At 43.6% G+C, this 19,785-nt stretch overlaps 1 protein-coding gene across 5 annotated transcripts in view; it reads left to right on the top strand.

Moving 5' to 3' along the window:
* The window catches only part of VWF (von Willebrand factor), a 259,168-nt gene that overhangs the window by 12,796 nt on the left and 226,587 nt on the right, over nucleotides 1-19,785 (top strand). The gene's annotated exons all lie outside the window — the stretch shown is intronic.

The following is a 19,785-nucleotide window of genomic DNA, read 5'->3' as shown; positions in this document are numbered from 1 at the left end:
AAAAGACTTCAAAAACAGACTCCAACGAGAGACTGCTGAGTTGGAATTAAATTGTATCCAGTTTGCAGATTAACTTAGGCTTGAATAGAGACTGGGAGTGGATGGGTCATTACACAAAGTAAAACTATTTCCCCATGTTTATTTCCCAACCCCCACTGTTCCTCAGACGTTCTTGTTAACTGCTGGAAATGGCCCACCTTGATTATCACTACAAAAGGTCCCTTCCCCCTCCCCCCCCCCCCCCCGCACTCTCCTGCTGGTAATAGCTCATCTTAAGTGATCACTCTCCTTACAGTGTGCATGATAACGCCCATTTTTTTCATGTTCTGTGTGTATATAATTCTCCTCGCTGTATTTTCCACTGAATGCATCCGAGGAAGTGAGCTGTAGCTCACGAAAGCTTATGCTCAAATAAATTGGTTAGTCTCTAAGGTGCCACAAATACTCCCTTTTTTTTTTTTTTTTTTTTCAGATACAGACTAACACGGCTGCTACTCTGAAACCTGTTTGTTTATAAAGTATGCTGGTGCTCCTGTATCAGTATTAAGGAAATGAGCTGAACAGAGAGGTTGTGTTTGGATGTGGTGATTCTCTATCAAAAGAGGTATTTCCACACCTCTATGGAAATAATAAGGGTGAAATCCACTTGGGGTGAAATCCTGACTCTGCTGTCAATGCCCAAACTCCCAGAGACTTCAGTGGAGCCAGAATTTCAGCCTTGGTGCACACTCCTACTCTTGGATATTTCTAAAACACCCATTCATCCCCTGTAAGCAGGAGTCTTTACACTTGGTTGTAAATCCTAGAAGTGGTGTATATCTTTTTATAAGGCTTGCTCCTGTATGGAAAGCCCATGACCTTAGAAATGGTTCAGTAGTACACTGACCACAGAAGTCTTCCTGATTTCAGGAAAGCATTACGTCAATGGGGCTTAAGCACATGCTTATAATTGGTTTCCTGAATCAAGGCCTACATGATGTATTGTATTACCTGAAAGAGACTTCAGAGGTGAAATCCTGCCTGGATTGAAGTTGGTGGTGGCAAAACTCCCCTTGACTTCAGTGGGGCTGAGATTTCACCCAAGGCTTCTGCCCCTCTTTGGCAACACTTAGCTTGTCATGCTATTAATAAATTACTCTGAATATAGAAATTTTTCAGAGGAAGTGCAGAATACGCTGATACTATCTGTGAGGAGTCCTTTTGCGTTATTACAATAGCAGTCACTTACTTGGACTATGGGGAGATGCTTTACAATTCCAACCAGAGAATTTGCTGAATGATCCAACCTACTGCTCATGTAACATCTCAGAAGGCCTCTTATAAATAACCCCTTACACCTGTATAGCACCTCCATTTTACTGAAGTGAGGGTTGGGGGAAAATTAGGCACAGACAAGTAATTCACACAGTAAATCTGTGGCAGAGGTGGGAAGAGAACCCAGATATCCTGAGAACAGTGCTTTAGCCATAGGCCCAATCTTCCATCACTTATAAAAACACAAATTATCCAAAGTATGGCTACTTATCCTAAATTCTTGTGGGCTTATTCCTAAGTTGAGGCTTTTTAAATTCAATACATCCCTTTTCACACCAAGAGGAACTTCATTCAACAGCTCCTTTTCCATAATATGCCTTTCATAACTACCCTCTCTTCCACTTGCTCTTCCCCCTTCTCCTCTTTCCTACCACTAACTCACACCGGGCATTTGGCTTACACCGTTGTTACCTCCCTATTTTTGAGGATAGAGTTCTGTGGCTTAAAAGTAGCATAAATCTTGCAATTCCCACCCCTCAAAATAGATTTGAGACATGTTTTTGCTTTGGTTCAGTAAGATGAGCTGTGGAACACCTGTAACAAACGGGCTCACATAATATTTGTATCTGGATAATATTTAGACTCCCACATATTATTCCCAATGTCTATTGTTTTCTCCTACCCCCACATGGGATCCCCTCTCTAAGAAGTAGCCTGAGCTGCTCATGTTCTCTATTCTGATCCCAATGAGGGAAATGAAGACGTGCTCTGCTAGGTCACTTCCTTGAACTAGTCCCAAGCTCCCTGTTTACCCAAGACTGTTTTCTGGGGATACCTCCAGAGCTTGTCCCTCCTCCTTGACTCTGGAGTCTTCAGGCATTGGATTTCCCAGGTGTGTCTGTGTAGCCTCTAAATCCCTTGAATGATGACTACTATTGTAACAGGAGTTACAAGCTTTACAGGTTTCAAAGTAGCAGCCGTGTTAGTCTGTAACCGCAAAAAGAAAAGAAGAACTTGTGGCACCTTGGAGACTAACAAATTTATTTGAGCATAAGCTTTCGTGCGCTACAGCTCACTTCATCCATTACATGCATCCGATAAAGTGAGCTGTAGCTCACGAAAGCTTATGCTCAAATAAATTTGTTAGTCTCCAAGGTGCCACAAGTACTCCTTTTTCTTTTTGAAGATTTACAGGGTCTTGCTTTGGAATTTACAGCGTTTTCAGGCTCAGTCAGTGGTCTGTAGGCTCAGTTTAAGAATGATGAAGGGTCTGTAGCGGTCAACATGCAGTTCACAGCCTTCAGCTCCTGTTAACTCCATATAAGCATCAGTTGTGGGTCCTGTAAGTGCCATAACAATAAACCTTTACATTTCCTGAAGAGAGCCTGCAAAGCTGATAAACTCTTTGGGCCTACTGCAGAGTTTCTAATGTGTCAGAGAAACTGTTCAGCTCATGGAGCTTAGAAACTATCCAAAGTGTTTCTACTAAGCAATAAGGTCCAGGTTCAGATAACAACTTGTGAGTGAGGTTACCTTATTCCATGAGGGGTTACCTTGCCTTCAGTGGAACTACTCGCAGTGAAAGGTACTGTGATGGCTATGACAATATCGTACAATATCCTAAACAAACCTCATGGAATTAAGATAAAGTGTATTGAATTAAGTTAAATCTTTTTGAATTAGGTTTGATACCTTTTGGGGTCCATTGTATTAAAAATGGAATTGTTCATGTGGAATTGCCTCTAAGAGGAAGAGAATGCTAATATAATTCCTTTGGTTATCAGCCTTTCGAAGCTACCTGCTGAGGAGAACAACGAGGAGTACTTGTGGCACCTTAGACTAACAAATTTATTTGGGCATAAGCTTTCGTGGGCTAAAACCCACTTCATTAGATGCATGGAGTGGAAAATACAGTAGGCAGATGTATATACACAGTACATGAAAAGATGGGAGTTGCCTTACCAAGTGGGGGTTCTTATGTTCTTAAACCCCTTGGGTGAGATTTTGAAGGATTGCTCCTGCCAGATCCCATGTTAGATCTGGAGTAATCTCTGCTAAACTTGTTAGCGTGTGTGTAAATTCTCTTATTGTTTTTAGTATGCTTTCTCTGTAATGCTCTTCTTAGGTATAAAATAGGCTTGCATAGGAAGTGCTGTGTGGTACCTTTTTAATGGGAGGTAATACTTTATTATTAGTCTCTGAAGTGAAAGTAAGCAGGCCTACTTAAGCAGAGTCTCCTGCTGGGATATTACTGTGCAGCCTGGAAATATCTGGGTCAGAAGGGATTGAAACACAAGTTTCCACTCAAAATGAGATGGCCGGGGGAGCCAGACGCCTTGAGGGGGTGCCCTTGCTGGATCACAAAGGGGAATACAGGTACAGTTGCCCTGAACTATGGCAGAGGTTACTAAAAATGAGTGGAGATTTCACAATCTGACCCTAATCTCTTTGCATGAAACTACTTGCTTGTGGAGTTTAATCACTCTCAACCAACATTTGTCAGCTATTTAGTCTATAGCAGTACAAACTACCCAGGCTGGCCCTACTGAGCACATAAAGCCTGCCAGGCCAATCCAGAAATTTATAAATGCCTCAGAGACCCCAGGGGTTTAAATATTTATAATGAATCACTCCAAAAATAATACTTAACCCCTACTCAAATATAGTCCTATGCTCTAGACTTCATTGCCCAAATTTTCTGCTAGTGTAATTCCTCTGAAGTCAGTAGAATTCTGCCAACAGAAGATCTGGCTCCATGTTGGGAACAAATGCATAGACAACCTGAGTGTTCCCAAACCAAGTCACTTGCAAGAGAGGAGGTTCCAAAATCAATCAAGCAGTTAACCAGAAGGTTAACAAAACTAAACCCAAGCACCACCAAACAACATACCATGTTTTCTTTTCAAACTTTCATATGTTAAAAACAAATGACCAGATTAACTTCAGGCTTCCCTGGAACAGTCCCCTCTGCCAACAGACCACACACGCATAACATCAGGCAGAAAGGAGGCTTTTTTTAAGAGGACATCAGAATTGGGCATCAATTAGGCTATTTTACATCTTTAAATATGGAATCACTGCATTGGCTTCAAAATTATTTGCTTTTCTAAGGGCTGTTCCCACACACACTCTGACCAGTGCTCACCCCAGGTGTGTGTCTGCCACTCCTCTATCATGTGCAGACCTTTCACTGAATAGCTTTTTAGGTCAGAAGAGACTGCTGTGATCATTTCATCTGACCTCCTGCATAATGTAGGCCATACAATTTCAGACTGACTGAAATGACCTTGATAGACACCCATAATAAATTTAAAAAAAAAAAAAAGGGGGGGGGGGAATCCTAGTGTTCTTCCTTGCTTTCTCTTGAACTGGTACGTCCTATCTGCCAGCCATTCCCTAATGCTACTGCCTTGCTGTGTTTGTAGTCATCTGCCCATCCACTGAGATGCTGATGCCCATGTTCTAGCCATTCTCATTTGCTGCTGCTTCTGTCTCTATATGTTCTACGTCCTGTGATCACAGATGAGACTGACTGTGTTGTACGTGGCTGTGACATAGCGACTGTGAAGGGCATAAATCAGTAACTGAAACCAACCTCATACAACTGAACCCCATCTGTGTGCCTGATCTAATGTTCATTGAAGTCAGTGGACTTTGGATCGGCTCCTGCTTGCATGAATGGGACATTCTGTTTGATGGCCATTCAAAATAAATCTCAGATCTCCTGGCCTCTCTACCTGCTTTGGTGATACTGTTGCTATCCCCACTCTTTTCCCCATCACATTTCGTGTTTTACACTGGTTAATTCCTATTATACATTTACCCAAATATTTCTAAATATCTGAAACAGCACTAGCGTCCCTGAATGTGAATATAATCCACATCTTACTATTTGGGAATTTGCCAACCCACTCATTAATTACCCTTCCAATCTGCCTGTAAGTAAGCAGCAGGCTAGCGCTTCCCCTTACTTGTGCCCATGACAGCAGACATCACACGTATCTATGGAATGCCACAAAGTTGTGTATCCTGATTTGCCCCATGGCTGGAATTTGCCCCTGTGCAGGCTAATGGTATCAGGCCTATGCAGCACTTACTTCCACTTAAACCACCCAAATGGGACTTGTATGTTGCATTGGTCTTGTGTGCGCCCTCTGCATAGGGGTGAACTTCACCCCATATAAGGACTTGCGAGCTCAAGGCCTAATCATGAACATTTAGGCCACAAATAAGCAGTTTTGGGAGCTGGTGCGTGAGTGGAGTTTGGTCAAAGAAAAGAATTAAATAGAGTTTACGATGAATGGCTGCTGCTCCAACCTTCTTTATGGGGCCATGACTCAGAAATGTTATCTTTGGAGCATAGTCCTAGCCATGCTGTCATCTGAGCTTTTTAGAAATCAGGCTGCTAGGCAAACCTAATGCCATGGGGAGGGATTAACTGCGTCTTAAAATCCGTTCTTTAAAAACCACCAAAACCTCATGTAAAAGTGCAGTCTTGCTCTTTTTCTCATTATGCTAATGGCAGCCTCTCTTCTGTGTTTGTTTATATTTTCACCAGCCTAATGGTAACATTGTGTTGGCTGATCTGTCGTTCATGAAACTAAAAAGTAAAAGGGATTCTCAATCTAGAATAGCCTTGTTGACTTTAAAATGCCATAGAATAATTTGTGGAGCTGGTAGGATGAATTGTTAGGTATATTTAGGAGAACCTACTTGGAGGGGAATTTTCAGCAGGGATGCAATGGGTGATCTGTGCTGGAACAGATCTCTTTATCCTTTGTGGGTTTGAGATCAGGTGTCTCTATCACTATCACAGCCTGGGAAGGGAGTCTAAGACTCCCCCCAGCAGTGCCCACTCCAGACTTTTTCTGTCTGAATGGGCACGTTGGCCTCCGTACGTTCAGTAACAACAAGTCGAGAGAGAAAATGGCATCCACAAGCCTGGATGAGAACAACTCCATTTTTGGTTCATTCACCCTCTTGGGACAAGGCCATGGGGTTTCTGCCCCTGCGTTGTGAAATCAAACGAGATTTTTTTTGTGGTTTATTCCATGGAAGTGCACAGGGATTGATGTTTGTGGAAGCTCACTCTCATGTTTATAAAGTTTGGGAGTGTATGAAACATGAGACATGGCTACAAGGAGTCCAGACTGGCAATTCCCACAAACCTGCCACTGAACACATGATGTTACAGCGTGAACAATGGAAACTATTTAAAGATTATTTTAAATGGGAGGAGTGAAAGATGGTCCACACTATATATGAGACCAGTGCTATAGTTAGTGCAGCCCTTGTCCCTCTGCATCCTGCCCCCATGAACACCATGCAACCCCATCCCTTTCCCAATACTACCGTCAGTGACCCATGCGCAGCCCCCTTCCCATCCTGCCTCACTTTCCCTTGTGTGGCCCAGTGGCCATGCTATGCTTCACAAAATGTCATTACTTTGAAGGACGTTGCAATGCCTCTCAAATTTGAGGCAGCCAGGCAGGTAACCTAAGCAGCATTCTGGGAGGGGAGGTCTAGGGGGTTAGAGCAAGGAGGGGCTGGGAGCCAGGACACCTGGGTTCTATCACGGGCTCTGGGAGAGGAGTGGGGTCCCATGGTTAGAGCAGGGGAACTGCATGCCAGGACTCCTGGAGTCTCTCCTCAGCTCTGCTGCTGAATTCTGGTGTGTGTCTTAGGCCAGTGGTTTTCAAACTGAGTCGTGACCTAGTACTGGGTCATGGAATGTAAGGCACTGGGTCATGGTGGCTCTGGTCAGCATTGCTGACCGGGCCGTTAAAAGTCCCGTTGGCAGTGCTGCCCAGCTAAGGCAGGCCAGTGCCTACCTGTTCTGACACCGCGCTGCACCCCGGAAGTGGCCAGCAGCAGGTCTGGCTCCTAGGCGGGGGGCGGCCATGGGGCGGCCATGGGGCTTTGCGCTTCCGTCTAGGAACAGGACCTGCTGCTAACTGCTTCTGGAGCGCAGCGCGGTTTGTGGTGCCAGGACAGGCAGGAAGCCTGCCTCTGGACCTCGGCTGTACCACGGACCAGGAGCCACCAGAGGTGAGCCCCCTCCTGCACCCCAAACCCCTCATCCACACCCCCAGCCCAGAGCCCTGACCCCCTCCTGCGCCCCAACCCTGAACCCCTCATTCTTGGCCGCAGCCCACACCCCAAACCCCTCATCCCCAGCTCTGTTGGGTTGCAGGCATTGACTGTGTCGCCAGAAAAGAAGTTTGAAAACCACTGCCATAGTGTAACAGGCTAGCATTTCCATGCCTCAGTTTCTCTAACTGTACACTGAGCAGTGTCCCCTTCTGGGAAACCTCTGCTCCTGCCCACTGGGCCATTTGCCCAGCCCATCCTCAGCATCAGCTGTCTCTTGGTTTCAGTGGCAGCCTCTCGCTGAACACAGCACATTGCATAGAGGTCAGAAGGTCTCCACTGAGGCTACTGGGCAGATTGGGAACCGAACCCCACAACCGTGCATAAAAGCCAGGCCCTGTTGGGGGTGGTCAGGATCATGCGCGACGTAGTAGAGAGGAGAATTCCACCAGCTCAGCTCCTTCCCCTTCCCTTGGTGAGCCATCCCCCTGCGGGCAAGGCTGAGGTTTTATGGCAACCACATCGTAAAATCAAGCAGGATGTTTAGTTTCTTCCATGGAAATCTGCAGTATTTAGTATTCCTAGAAAAGCTCACAGTCCTGTTTGAAAAGCTTTGACACATATTTACCAGGGATTCCTGGAGGTGCCTAACCCTTTCCCCAAACAATAATACATGCCCTTTGGGCCTTTGTCAAAGCGTTAGGCAAGGTTAACTGGTTTCAGTGAATAAAAGTGGAAGTCAGGACTCCTGGATTCTATCCGCAACTCTGAGAGGGCAGGAGGGATCTAGTGGGTTAGAGGAGCAGGGGAGGCTGGGACTCAAGACTCCTGGGTTCTGTTCCTGGCTCTGGGAGGTAGGCCCTCTCAGAGCTCTAGAGAGGCCTGGGCCACTTCCAGCTTTTGAGGCCCTTAGCTACAATGAAAATAAAAAATGACGACACATGAAAACAAAATAAGCCCCCCCAAAAAGAGTGAGACATAATCTGAATATTTTTTTATTTAACAAATGCATTTCTAGCCTTTTTCTGTGCAATTGCATTAATTATTGAGGGAAAAATCTAGTTTTCATGCAATGTCACAGTTGATATTAAGCATGCTGAGCCCATTCATATGCTCTTGTCCCATAGTTGAATGGTGTTAGTTCTTTACCTGCTTCAACATGTTGAAGGTGCATTCACCTGAAGCCACTGATGCAGGCAAACTGACAAAAATACGCAATGCAATTTGTCCAGAGAGTCCAAGTTCGAGTATTTCTTGAAGCAATTCCTTTGGCTTGCAATCCAATTTAAAGTTTGTGGAATATATTTATTTGAGGAAGATGAACTCATCACCGAGATCTTTTGAGATTTCTTTGTTGTACTGTTGCTGAAATTGTTCACCTGCAAAAAGTAGATCTTCATTGATCTGTTGAACTGCCAAAAAAACCTGAAAAGGGTACAAATTAGTCGCAGTGACTCAAATCGACATGTAAGACCTGATTGAATAGAGTCAATGATGACCAGGAAGATATTGACCCTATAATGCTGCTCGGCATCTGATTCAGTAAGTAAGTTGTGATTCGTGGAGAACTCAAATGAAACGCCAATAATTCTATGCTACTAATTTGGACTCAGTCAGGATCGCATCTCATTGTTCCTGAATCTGTTGAATGTCATTGATAAGACTTTCGGTGTTTATCCCTCTCAACATCAAGTGTAGCATTGCTTGCTTCAATTACCAGATTAGTTTGGTGGATCATTGTAAGTAGTTTCATCCACAAAGATGACATCAGAATGCATTCAAATTTGGACATGTGCTTCTGAATAGACTGAAGTTCAGTTCGAGCCTGTGCAGTGAGATTGAGAGATTCAAGCTCATTTAAAGCCTTTCTCACTTGAACACCATCAATCTGTGCAGACCATCTAGTTTTGGACACCCCATGCAGTGAAACAGGAAGATATTGCTTAAGAATTTCCCACCTTTTGTGGACTGCCACTGAAAAGATTGTACATTTGTTGAACAGTTCCAAAGTAAATAATTGCCTCCTTGCATGGTTCGGCACAATCAACACCTCCAAGGTTTAGTGCATGGTTTCCACAGCTGGAGAAAATACAGTTTGAATTATGCTCAAGCAGAACCGTTTGTACAGCCTTGTACTTCCCAACCATATTAGATCCATTGTCATAGGCTTACCAATGCAGACTTGAAAATCTAACTTAAAACCTTCTAGAATTGCTAGTACTCAAGCAGCAATTTCTTTTCCAGTTTTTTATCATGAAATTATCAAACAAAACAAACCTTTCTTCAATTGAAAATTTTGAGCTGTCTACAATCTTAATACATCAAATAAGTATAGTAGTCTGTTCCTTGTGAGAACAATCTGGAGTGGCATCAACAATGATTGAAAAATACTTGGCATTTTTGAATCGTATCAAGAATTGTTGTTTGTACGAATGACCCATAACTCAATAAACTCATTTTGTGTGTGTGTGTGTGTGTGTGTGTGTGGAGAGATAACGGACTTGCATGTGCTTTTGACTCTCTTGCGATTCTTGAACACGTTTAACGTGCTCTGATAAAAGTGGGTCATATTTGCTGAGGAGCTCAACTTTGCCTAGAAAGTTTCCATTTGCACAATCGCCAATATGTTGACTTGAACCAAAGAAAGCCAATCCCCACTCAGAAAGAAAAAGGATGACATTCAGGATGCACTCAAGAAATTTTTTTCCATATGTCTTGCAGCGGTACCATCACTGAGTCTCAATGTGACGTCGGCAAACTTGCAAAGCTTTTGGGCCAGATCCTCAGCTGATGTAGAGAGTTCAAGAGTAAATTCTCAACTGAACTTTCAGCTGATGCTGCCCTACTGGCTGATTTCCATGCAACATAGGGGGTGTGTGTGTGTGTGTGTGTGTGTGTGTGTGAACTCTCATGTGATAGTATTCAGCTTCCTCCAACCTCTGAGGCTCCATCCTGATTGATCAGAGAGAACTGATGCATTTGCAGCACTTTTGTTCAAAATGAAGCAGGGTGCACAGTACAGAGCAGGGCCGTCCCTAGCTATTCTGGCGCCCTATGCAGCCCCCCCCCCCCCGGGGGTGTGTGTGGAGCCCTAGGCTTGTGGGGGGGGGGAGGGGGCTGGCTTGGGGGCAGGGGGAACCGCCCCCCAGCTCTCACTGGCGGTGTGGCTGGGGCCCGGGTTGCTGCACTTCCTGCCACCAGTGAGTGCAGGCCTGGTCCTGCTGCAGTCCTCAGAGGAGTAGGGGTGGGGCTGGGGCAGAGCAGGGTGGGTGCTTTGGGGTACGGGTGGAGTGGGGGTGGGGCTGGAACGGGGGTGGGAAGAGGAGGGGCTGGAGCAGCACACCAGGAAATTTAGTGCCCCAAATTTCCTGGTGTCCTACATAGCTGCGTACTTTGTGTATAGGTAGGGACAGCCCTGCAGAGTTTTTTTTTTTTTCTTCCCATACTCCAGCATAACTAGTCTTTTGTGCAGGTCTCACCATTTGGAAGAATTTTTGTCAACAGACGAGTAGGGAAAGCATGATTATCAGCATCTTGTGGAATGTTACATGGAATTTCAAAACAACTAATTTGAAGAAAAGATTGCATTTGGGCAGGGATGCCCATAAAAACAAGTTGCGAAACTTTATCAAATGCCAAAAAATGAACAAGTGTCTAAATTTGATGCCCCCTTTGAGCTTGAGGCCCAGGGCAAATGGCCCTCCTGGCCTCCCACCGCTGATTGGCCCTGTTGGGAGGGGAGTGGGCTCTAGTAGTGAGAGGCACTGGTTGTCAGATCTCCTAGGCTCTATTTCCAGCTGTGCCATTGGCTGGTTGACTTAGGACAGGGGGGGCAAACTATGGCCCGCAGGCCACATCCAGCCCATCAGACTATTTAATGTGGCCCTCAGCTCCTACTGGGGGAAGTGGGGTTGGGGGCTTGCCCCGCTCCATACAGCTCCCAGGAAGCAGCTGTCATGACCCTCCCCCCCCCCCCCCCCCCCCCGGCTCTTACGTAGTACATGGAGGCATGGCCAGGCGCCTCTGTGCCCTGCCCTGTCTGCAGGCGCTGCCCCAGCAGCTCCCATTGGCTGCGGTTCCAGGGCAACAGGAGCTGTAGAGGTGGCATCTGTGGATGGGGCAGCGCGCAGAGCCGCCTGGCCATGCCTCAGAGCCAGAGGGGGTACATGCTTCTAGGAGCTGCTTGTGGTAAGCGCCGCCTGGAGCCTGAACCTCTTCCCTCCCACCACCCCCCCATGCCCCAACACTGTACCACAGCCCTGATCCCCCTCCCGCCCTCTGAACCCCTCGATCCCAGCCCAGAGCCCTTCTCATATCCCAAACCCCTCATCCCTGGCCCCACTCCAGAGCCTGCACCCCCAGCCAGAGCCCTCACCCCGTACCGCACCCTACCCCCAATTTTGTGAGCATTCATGGCCTGTCATACAATTTCCATACCCCGATGTGGCCCTTAGGCCGAATCGTTTGCCATCCCCTGATTTAGGACTTTGCTACATAACTCAGAAAAGCTGGCACACATCCAATGTAAATAAATAAAAGCAGAGATGTGGATATTCTGCAGAACAAGAAAAATAAAAATACCGATGTACTTAATGTCTGTGTGCAGATACAATGAGTATGGGGAAATAAGCAAGATGAATTGGAAGTGATACTAACTGAACTAGAAAAAAGAAAAGGAGCACTTGTGGCACCGTAGAGACTAACATTTATTAGAGCATAAGCTTTCGTGAGCTACAGCTCACTTCATCGGATGCTCTAATAAATTTGTTAGTCTCTAAGGTGCCACAAGTACTCCTTTTCTTTTTGCGGATACAGACTAACACGGCTGTTACTCTGTAAGTGAACTAGATGAGATGATTCTCATCAATGGAATGTGACTATTGGATGGGGAAAGGGGAGGGGGAGGGGGAGTGTTATATAGGCCTTATGCTGGCCCCCATGGAAGTTCAGTCCATGAAGAAAAAATAAAGAGAATAGAGAAGAAATAAAGATGAGCATCTGCTCTGGAATCTATTCCTGGAGAAGACCAAGAATGAAAGAACCTTAGATCGATTCTCTGGATACAGCACGCAATCACTAGGATACCGTATTTACGTGGATGTTAACTACATTGATGTCTATTGAGTAGTATAATCAAACATACATTATCAAGGTGGTTTCTAAATTACATAGACAATTTCTCTAGAGGTTAGGAGAGAAGGCATCTCTTTTCCACATTTAACTTGACATCAGTTGCAGCAAGATTGGGCTTGTATTTGGCTTGCTTCAGTTTTGGTACCCCACTAAATTTCAGAAACCCAAGTTTTAAAATTGGAGCCGCAGTTTTAATGGGTGGACCATTTTGTCACGGGATTCGTAGGGTTCCCTGTGTCTTTCAGTGGTACCATCACTGAGTCTCCATGTGACATCAGTAAACTTGCAAAGCTTTTTGGGCCAGATCCTCAGTTGATGTAGATTCATGTAGCTCCATTGACTTCAATGGAGGGATGCCAGTTTACCCGAGCTGAAGAATTGTCCCTTTAACTGTGGAACACAGCTTTCTATTTGTTGTTACGACATCCTTTGTCCCAGGAAAGGGACATCTTCTCTGTCATTGGGCTTCAGGGGCTCCACTTTGCATGTAGATACCAAGGATACAGGTAGGATAGGATAGACTAGTAACTCTCATAAGCAAAATCTAGTTTTGAACAGGCCATCACACTGAGAGCCCACGACTCCATAGTTCCGTGGGCATGCTGATTGCCTGTGGCCCTGTGGAGTTCAAGATACTGGCTTTAACCTATAAAGCCCTAAACTATTTAAGACCAGCTGACCTGAGGGACATCCTCTCTCCTTGTGCCATGCTGCCATAGTTGAGATCAGTGGAGGCACTCCTCCACTCCAGAACCTGAATTTGTTAACCTTCCCGACATGCCACAAGGCCCATCTCTATGCAAATATCTACAAGATGAGAGACAACACTCAGCTATTCATCCCAAACATGTTGCCAAACTCAGCCATTTCAGCCTCACCTGTAACTATTTTTTATTCAACAATGCTTTGCCCAAACCATGGGAACAGCCCTGGGAACTAGGATGGTTCCCCAATATGCCTACCTCTTCGTGGGCCAACTTGAGGCAGAATTTCTGGACAAATGCACCACAAACCAATGATATACTTGAGATACATCAATGATGTTTTCATCCTCTAAACAGAGGATTTGCACCACAACCTCCCCGCATCCATCAAACTCTCTCTCGAACACTTCCACTCCCGCATCAACCTCCTGGACACCACAATCAGCTTCAGCAATGAAATAGATACTCAGACCTCAGCAGTTCAGGAGCCAAATTAGCAATCGGTATTACTCAAAAGAGCCATAGTAGTGTGACTTCATTGTTTCATTTACTATAGTATAATATAGCATTCCTATTTAAACAGTATGACAGGGAAAGGGAAATATTTCTCCCAGCAAAGTGACTGACCAACTGTTATTATTTTATCAACTACAGTTGGTTAATCACCTAGTAAAAGCATCCTGATTGGTTAATAATTAAATTAGACAGTGTTTTAATATCTTGTATAGCAAAGAGCTGCAGGAGACACATTAAGGAGTCACTTGATGTTCCTGAGCCTCAGTCTGAGTATCACTGGCCTAGAGCTAATTTAGCAGCTACCTGCCACTCCCTCAATGGGAGTTCCCATAACAAATAGAGAGGATTACTGCCATGCTCAGTGATGTGATGTCTTTGAAAGTGGCCCAGAATTGTACAGACTATTTATGTTATCATACTGCCTATCTAATTATATGTGTAACTTGCTGTTCTCTCTTAGCCCTAGGTTTATTTCTGTTATTACTGCTTTCCATGTGTCTTGCCTCTCCTTGAATAGCCATAATTGGCTTATTTCCCCCCTGAAATATTAACATACATTTATTCAAGATGAATCTCATTGAAGGAATGTCTACATGGGAAAGTTTGACCAGTTTTATACCTCCAATTATACAGGTATAGCTCTGTACACTCTTATTCTGGAAATGAGACTGGCTTTTCAGTTTAGCTTATATCCCTTTCCAAATGACATAAGCTAAACATGGGGGCTGGAGGTGTGGGTGCAAGGGAGACACTTTTACTCTGGAATAAGAGTGTACACATAAACGGGTTGTCCCAATGTGACTAAATCACTTTAAATTCACACCTGAGATTATACTAGAAAAAACCTTTCCTGTGTAGATAAGGGTCTTAGTTATTCCCTGCCCCTGTTCTAACTTCTCTAGGTCCCTTGTGTGGTGGTTCTGCCCTGAGGGCTGTTCCAATGACCCTCAATTTAGTTTAATCATTAGTGAGCTATTACTCTGCTTTCACTACCGGGTCATTAACAAAAAGTTAAATAACATCAGCCCTAATGCCAATTGCTGTGGTAACCCACTGATGCACATCTCCCCAGGGTACATTATCTTTTCCATAACTCTTTTTTATGATCCTTAAGCTAATATTCAATTCACATAGCAGGGCTTGCTTTCAAGCCAATTCTAATACTTTTTAAAAATAAGATTTAATAGAAAACTCCATTAAGGGCTAGATCCAAAGTGCATAGAAGTCAGTGGGAAAGACTTCATAAGCTAAGCATCAGCCCTTAATTCCTTTCTAAAATCCAGCTGTATCACATCTCCCTACTGCATTCTCTTCATTCAGAAAGCTACAATTATATCTGATTATTCATTGCCACTTTTATCCCACATCTAATCTGTATATTTTATATATATAGGTTTTAAATTCTTCAGTGAAGGGTCCTTGCTTGCACCCATGTCTGTAACGTGCTTAGAACAATGTTGGAAATTACTAATTATTTTAATGTTTCAATATAATTAATTATTAGGGTTATTGCTATGTTTGGCTAATTTGTTTGAAAGCATGGAGAGGACTATGGCCATGTGCAGGAAAGTAATTAGTGTCTGACACTCTCTCTCAAAGCTTATCCCATTACCACAGAAGTTGGCTATTAAATGGCTTTCTAGGCACTCTACATATCACTTCAGATTTTTTTCTGTTGTATAAAATGAGTTAGAATCATAGAATATCAGGGTTGGAAGGGACCTCAGGAGGTCATCTAGTCCAACCCCCTGCTCAAAGCAGGACCAATCCCCAATTTTTGCCCCAGTTCCCTAAATGGCCCCCTCAAGGATTGAATTCACAGCCCTGGGTTTAGCAGGCCAATGCTCAAGCCACTGAGCTATCCCTCCCCTACCATGCTAACATTTATAAACAAACCTCAGGTCTATGCAAACATCACCATGCTTCATGTTTGAACAGTACACAATAACACTCAGTAAATGTGCTCTTTAATTATCACTTCCTTTCTAATGGGAAAATTGAGTCAGAGGCAAAACAAAGGAGGTTTGTCCTACATGTGTCAGTTAGCTATTTTCTTTGCCGGTGTCTCTCCTTAATGTATCTAGTGCATCTAACAGGTTTCAACATGTCTAGCACACCTTAGCTAATTCAGTTAAAAGTTAGAACTAAGCATCACAAAATGTTCCCTTGGAATTGACTGAGGCTCTGATTCTGAACTGAACGCAGAGAGCCCATTGCAGGGGCAGGGGTAGTAGTCTGTGTACAATCAACTGCAGGATCAGGGTGAAATTCCTGGCCACAGTGCCTTTTTGTTTATTTCACAAAGAAAAGCTGCTGCCATGTTTTTTGAGCTTCAAGTGGAAAGGGAAGTAGGTTATGTCAAAAGCATTTAAAAACACCACCTCAAAAGCTATGAAAAGAGAACTCCAGACATCTATCACAATTTCAGGATCACACAATTGTATATCAGGAACAACAGAATTGGATTTCTTTAAAATTTAAAACAAATTATCATATGATGACGTAAGAGCCAAGAAATGTTCAATTTTAAGGAATCTTAAACCTTGTCTTGAGTGAGTGCCAAGCAAAAGGATAAATACAATAATTATATATTAATTGGTTCCTTGGCTGAAAGGTTTACATATGCTAAGAAACCATCTGAAAGAAAGCATGTCTTCAGGTGTTGAAAGGGATACACCTTCTCAGGAGTGAATAGGAGAAGGTGGTGACAGCCCTTCACAATTCGTTATCTCACTGAAGATTCCAGTGCTGGAGAAGCTGCTTCCTCCCCACGTTTCACTAAGGGGTTGGGAACATCTTTCCAGAATCCCCTAAATCACCGTGTCCAAGAATTGTGGCAAGTATGCACACACATCCATGTAGAGCCACAAATAAAAATGTTGAGAAGAGCTAAGATAGAAAATGTTTTATTGAGTTCATCTAACACCCTACAACAATGTTATCCTTCTTCCCTTTAAACAAATCCAAACATGAGAGAGACTGGAAATGAACAATGAAGGAATCCAGCCCACTTCTGTATAACTCTCTGCTACTTACTACTGTGGTGATATGAAAACTGTGTTAAAATTACAAGCTATCACTTTAAATTTGTAAGGGGTTTTCTGGTCCTGCTTGCAGTCTAGAGAGCTCTTCAAGGAAGTGCGTGATCTAGACTTGAATCAGCCATTTTACAAAGAACCAGCCTAAAACAAAGTGGGTTGAATTTTGTCTCTCTGTTTGCAGTTCTGGAATGTTAGGGTTCTGGATTCTATGAAATAAAGTAGTATTATACTGCAACCTTTCAGAAAGAGCGTGTATTGCTTTTTTATCTGCCTTCTCTGTTTGTATGCTGTGAACATAACTATCATCCCACCTGACCCACATCACTTACCCAACCTTAACTTACTCCTTCTACACAGCATCAAATGCAAAGCTTCTGGTCCTTACCTATATGGTCTGTCACGCTTTAGACCCCTTGGGTGAAATACTGTCCTCACTGAAGTCAATGGCAAAACTTTCATTGACTTAATTAGTGCCAGAATTTTACCCTTTGTCCTTATCCACTTTTGTATCTTATTACATCTGCTTTTCTGTGGTGCTGGTGATGCCAGTTGCCATTCATGCTATCTTCCTTGTTGTTCCTTTGCTTGAAATGACCTCTTAGAATTAGTCCATAAAACCTCAGGCTGTATTAACTTTTTCAGGGATCCCATCCCTTCCTGAGGATAGAGAGAAATTTCCTGCGCAGAGGGAGGGGTCCTTTCAGAGGGACTCCATTGGAGTAACAGAAATCACATTGGACCCTCATTGGAAGGTAGCTTGGGGTCAGGGCACCAAGGGACTGAATTGTAGTGAGAGTACAGAACTCCTGCACAATATGGCCTTGTCTTCCCATAGATACTCTGCGATCCACCCAGATCATGACAGGTATGCCACAGGATGCAGCTTTTCAGTGGGAGGGGATTGGGGGCAAACCCTATGCCAGTGGGAAAATGTGGAGGCACCTGAGTAAGAAAATCCTGGTGGAGTTTCGCTCACTAAAAGTCTTTCTTTGGCTTTTCATGCAGGAGGGAATGATCTAGGCCATTCTCTTTTATTTTTGTTCTGTAAATATTACCTGGCTGTGTAAAAAAGTTTGTTAAATAGATTGCATGGAATAGGTTGCACAAAATAAAGTGGGTATCACTAACAACAAACTAATAAGAGAAATTAAATAAGTAATAATAAAAATAATCATATGCCATGCCTCAAGGACTAAGTGGATCACTTGTTAGGGTCAGAACGAAATTTGCCTTGATGCAAATGTGATGAAATTATGATGCCTTTGTTTTCTTTGTACAGTACTTGATATTTCTAAGGGCTGTGTGCAGCAGCCATTTTGTTCTTAGAGTTGCTGAAGCTTGTACACAACACACACACATTCTCTGTGCTCTTTCCTGGAGATTTTACTTTTGTTCTTTCATATTGTTATTTTTCAAAGTTCAAAATAAGTCCCTGATCCTGCAAGCTCTTATGCATATGGTTAACTTTACACATACCTGTTGTTCCACTGGGACTATGCACATAATTAAGGTTAAGTAAATGCATAAAAGTTTTCACGCTCACAGTGTAAGTAATTTGGGTTACAGGTGTATGGCTGGTGTTTTTTGTTTGTGAGAAAAAAGGAACACTTAATTGCGTTGCACTTAAAGCTTATGCTCAAATAAATTGGTTAGTCTCTAAGGTGCCACAAGTACTCCTTTTCTTAATTGCATAACTACCTCTGTAAATTATTTTTCCCACCTTGCTTTAATGCATCATATGGGCCTTTCATGGTGGCAGGAAAGTACTCGATGGACAATGAACTATTATGGTATGGCAAATCCGATATTCCTCTGTGTCAGTTGTGACGTTGCACTCCATATGTTTATGGAAATATGCTTATGAGTGTGAATATAATGTAACTAGAATATGCTTTATGCAAAAGGTCTCTTGTAAGGTATCATTACAAAGCTTATGATCTACTGAGTGTGTTCATCCTATTTGTATGAATGTGTCATTCTTGTATCTAAAACTAGGAATATGAAGTTTAACTCTGAGGTCCTATTGTAATTATGCAAAGTGCAGGCCATTAACGGTGGTTTAGAATCTTGATGGCTTCCATTGACCAGGACAATTGGTTGTAAATGTCTCTTTTTACTTGTAAGCCTTCCTGTGATCCTGTTAGTCAGGCCAGAAAGCATGGAGGCTTGGGGTTTCACAGGATATGTAACCATGTTACCTAGAACTGGAATCCATCTTAAACCTGGTGCTTTTCCATTTAGAAGGAGGGGTGGGGACCCAGAGAGACAAAAGATCCCTGCTTTGTGCCAAAGCCATAAAAGGGGGTGGAACAGAACAAAGGGGGCTGCCAGTCATGAGAACACCCCTAGTTTCCACCTAAGATGTCTGCTAACAAAGACTGTACCAAGGGAAAGGATTGGGCCCAGACTAGGAAGGAGTCTAGTCTGTGAAAGAAGCTTATTGGAACATCTCTGAGGGTGAGATTTTCCTGTATTCAGTTTCTTAATGTATTAGGCTTAGACTTGCATGTTTTGTTTCATTTTGCATGGTAACTTTGTTCTGTCTGTTATTTCTTGAAACCACTTAAATCCTACTTTTTATACTTAATAAAATCACTTTTTTGTTTATTATTAAATCCAGAGTAAGTGATTAATACCTGGGGGGGCAAACAGCTGTGCATATTTCTCCTTCAGTGTTATAGAGGGTGGACAATTTATGAGTTTACCCTGTATAAGCTTTATACAGAGTAAAACAGATTTATTTGGGGTTTGGATCCCATTAGGAGCTGGGTGTCTGGGTGCTGGAGATTGTAACCAAAACTGCTTAGCAGGTTTCCTGTCTGCAGCTTTGGGGGCATGGTACAAACCCTGGGTCTGTGTTGCAGCAGAGTAGCATGTGTGGCTCAACAAGGCAGAGTTCTGGAATCCCAAGTTGGCAGGGAAAACGGGCTCAGAAGTAATTCCGGCACGTCAGGTGACAGTCCCAAGGGGGTCTCTGTGACCAAACCCATCACATCAGTACTCTTTCAAGTAGTTATGTTACCTTATTTGCTCGACTAGTGAGGTTT

This window comes from Chelonia mydas, chromosome 1, assembly GCF_015237465.2.
Source record: "Chelonia mydas isolate rCheMyd1 chromosome 1, rCheMyd1.pri.v2, whole genome shotgun sequence".
In the NCBI taxonomy this organism is placed as follows: domain Eukaryota; kingdom Metazoa; phylum Chordata; order Testudines; family Cheloniidae; genus Chelonia; species Chelonia mydas.
The sequence above is the reverse complement of the archived record's forward strand: the minus strand, read 5'-3'. Positions and strand labels throughout refer to the sequence as shown.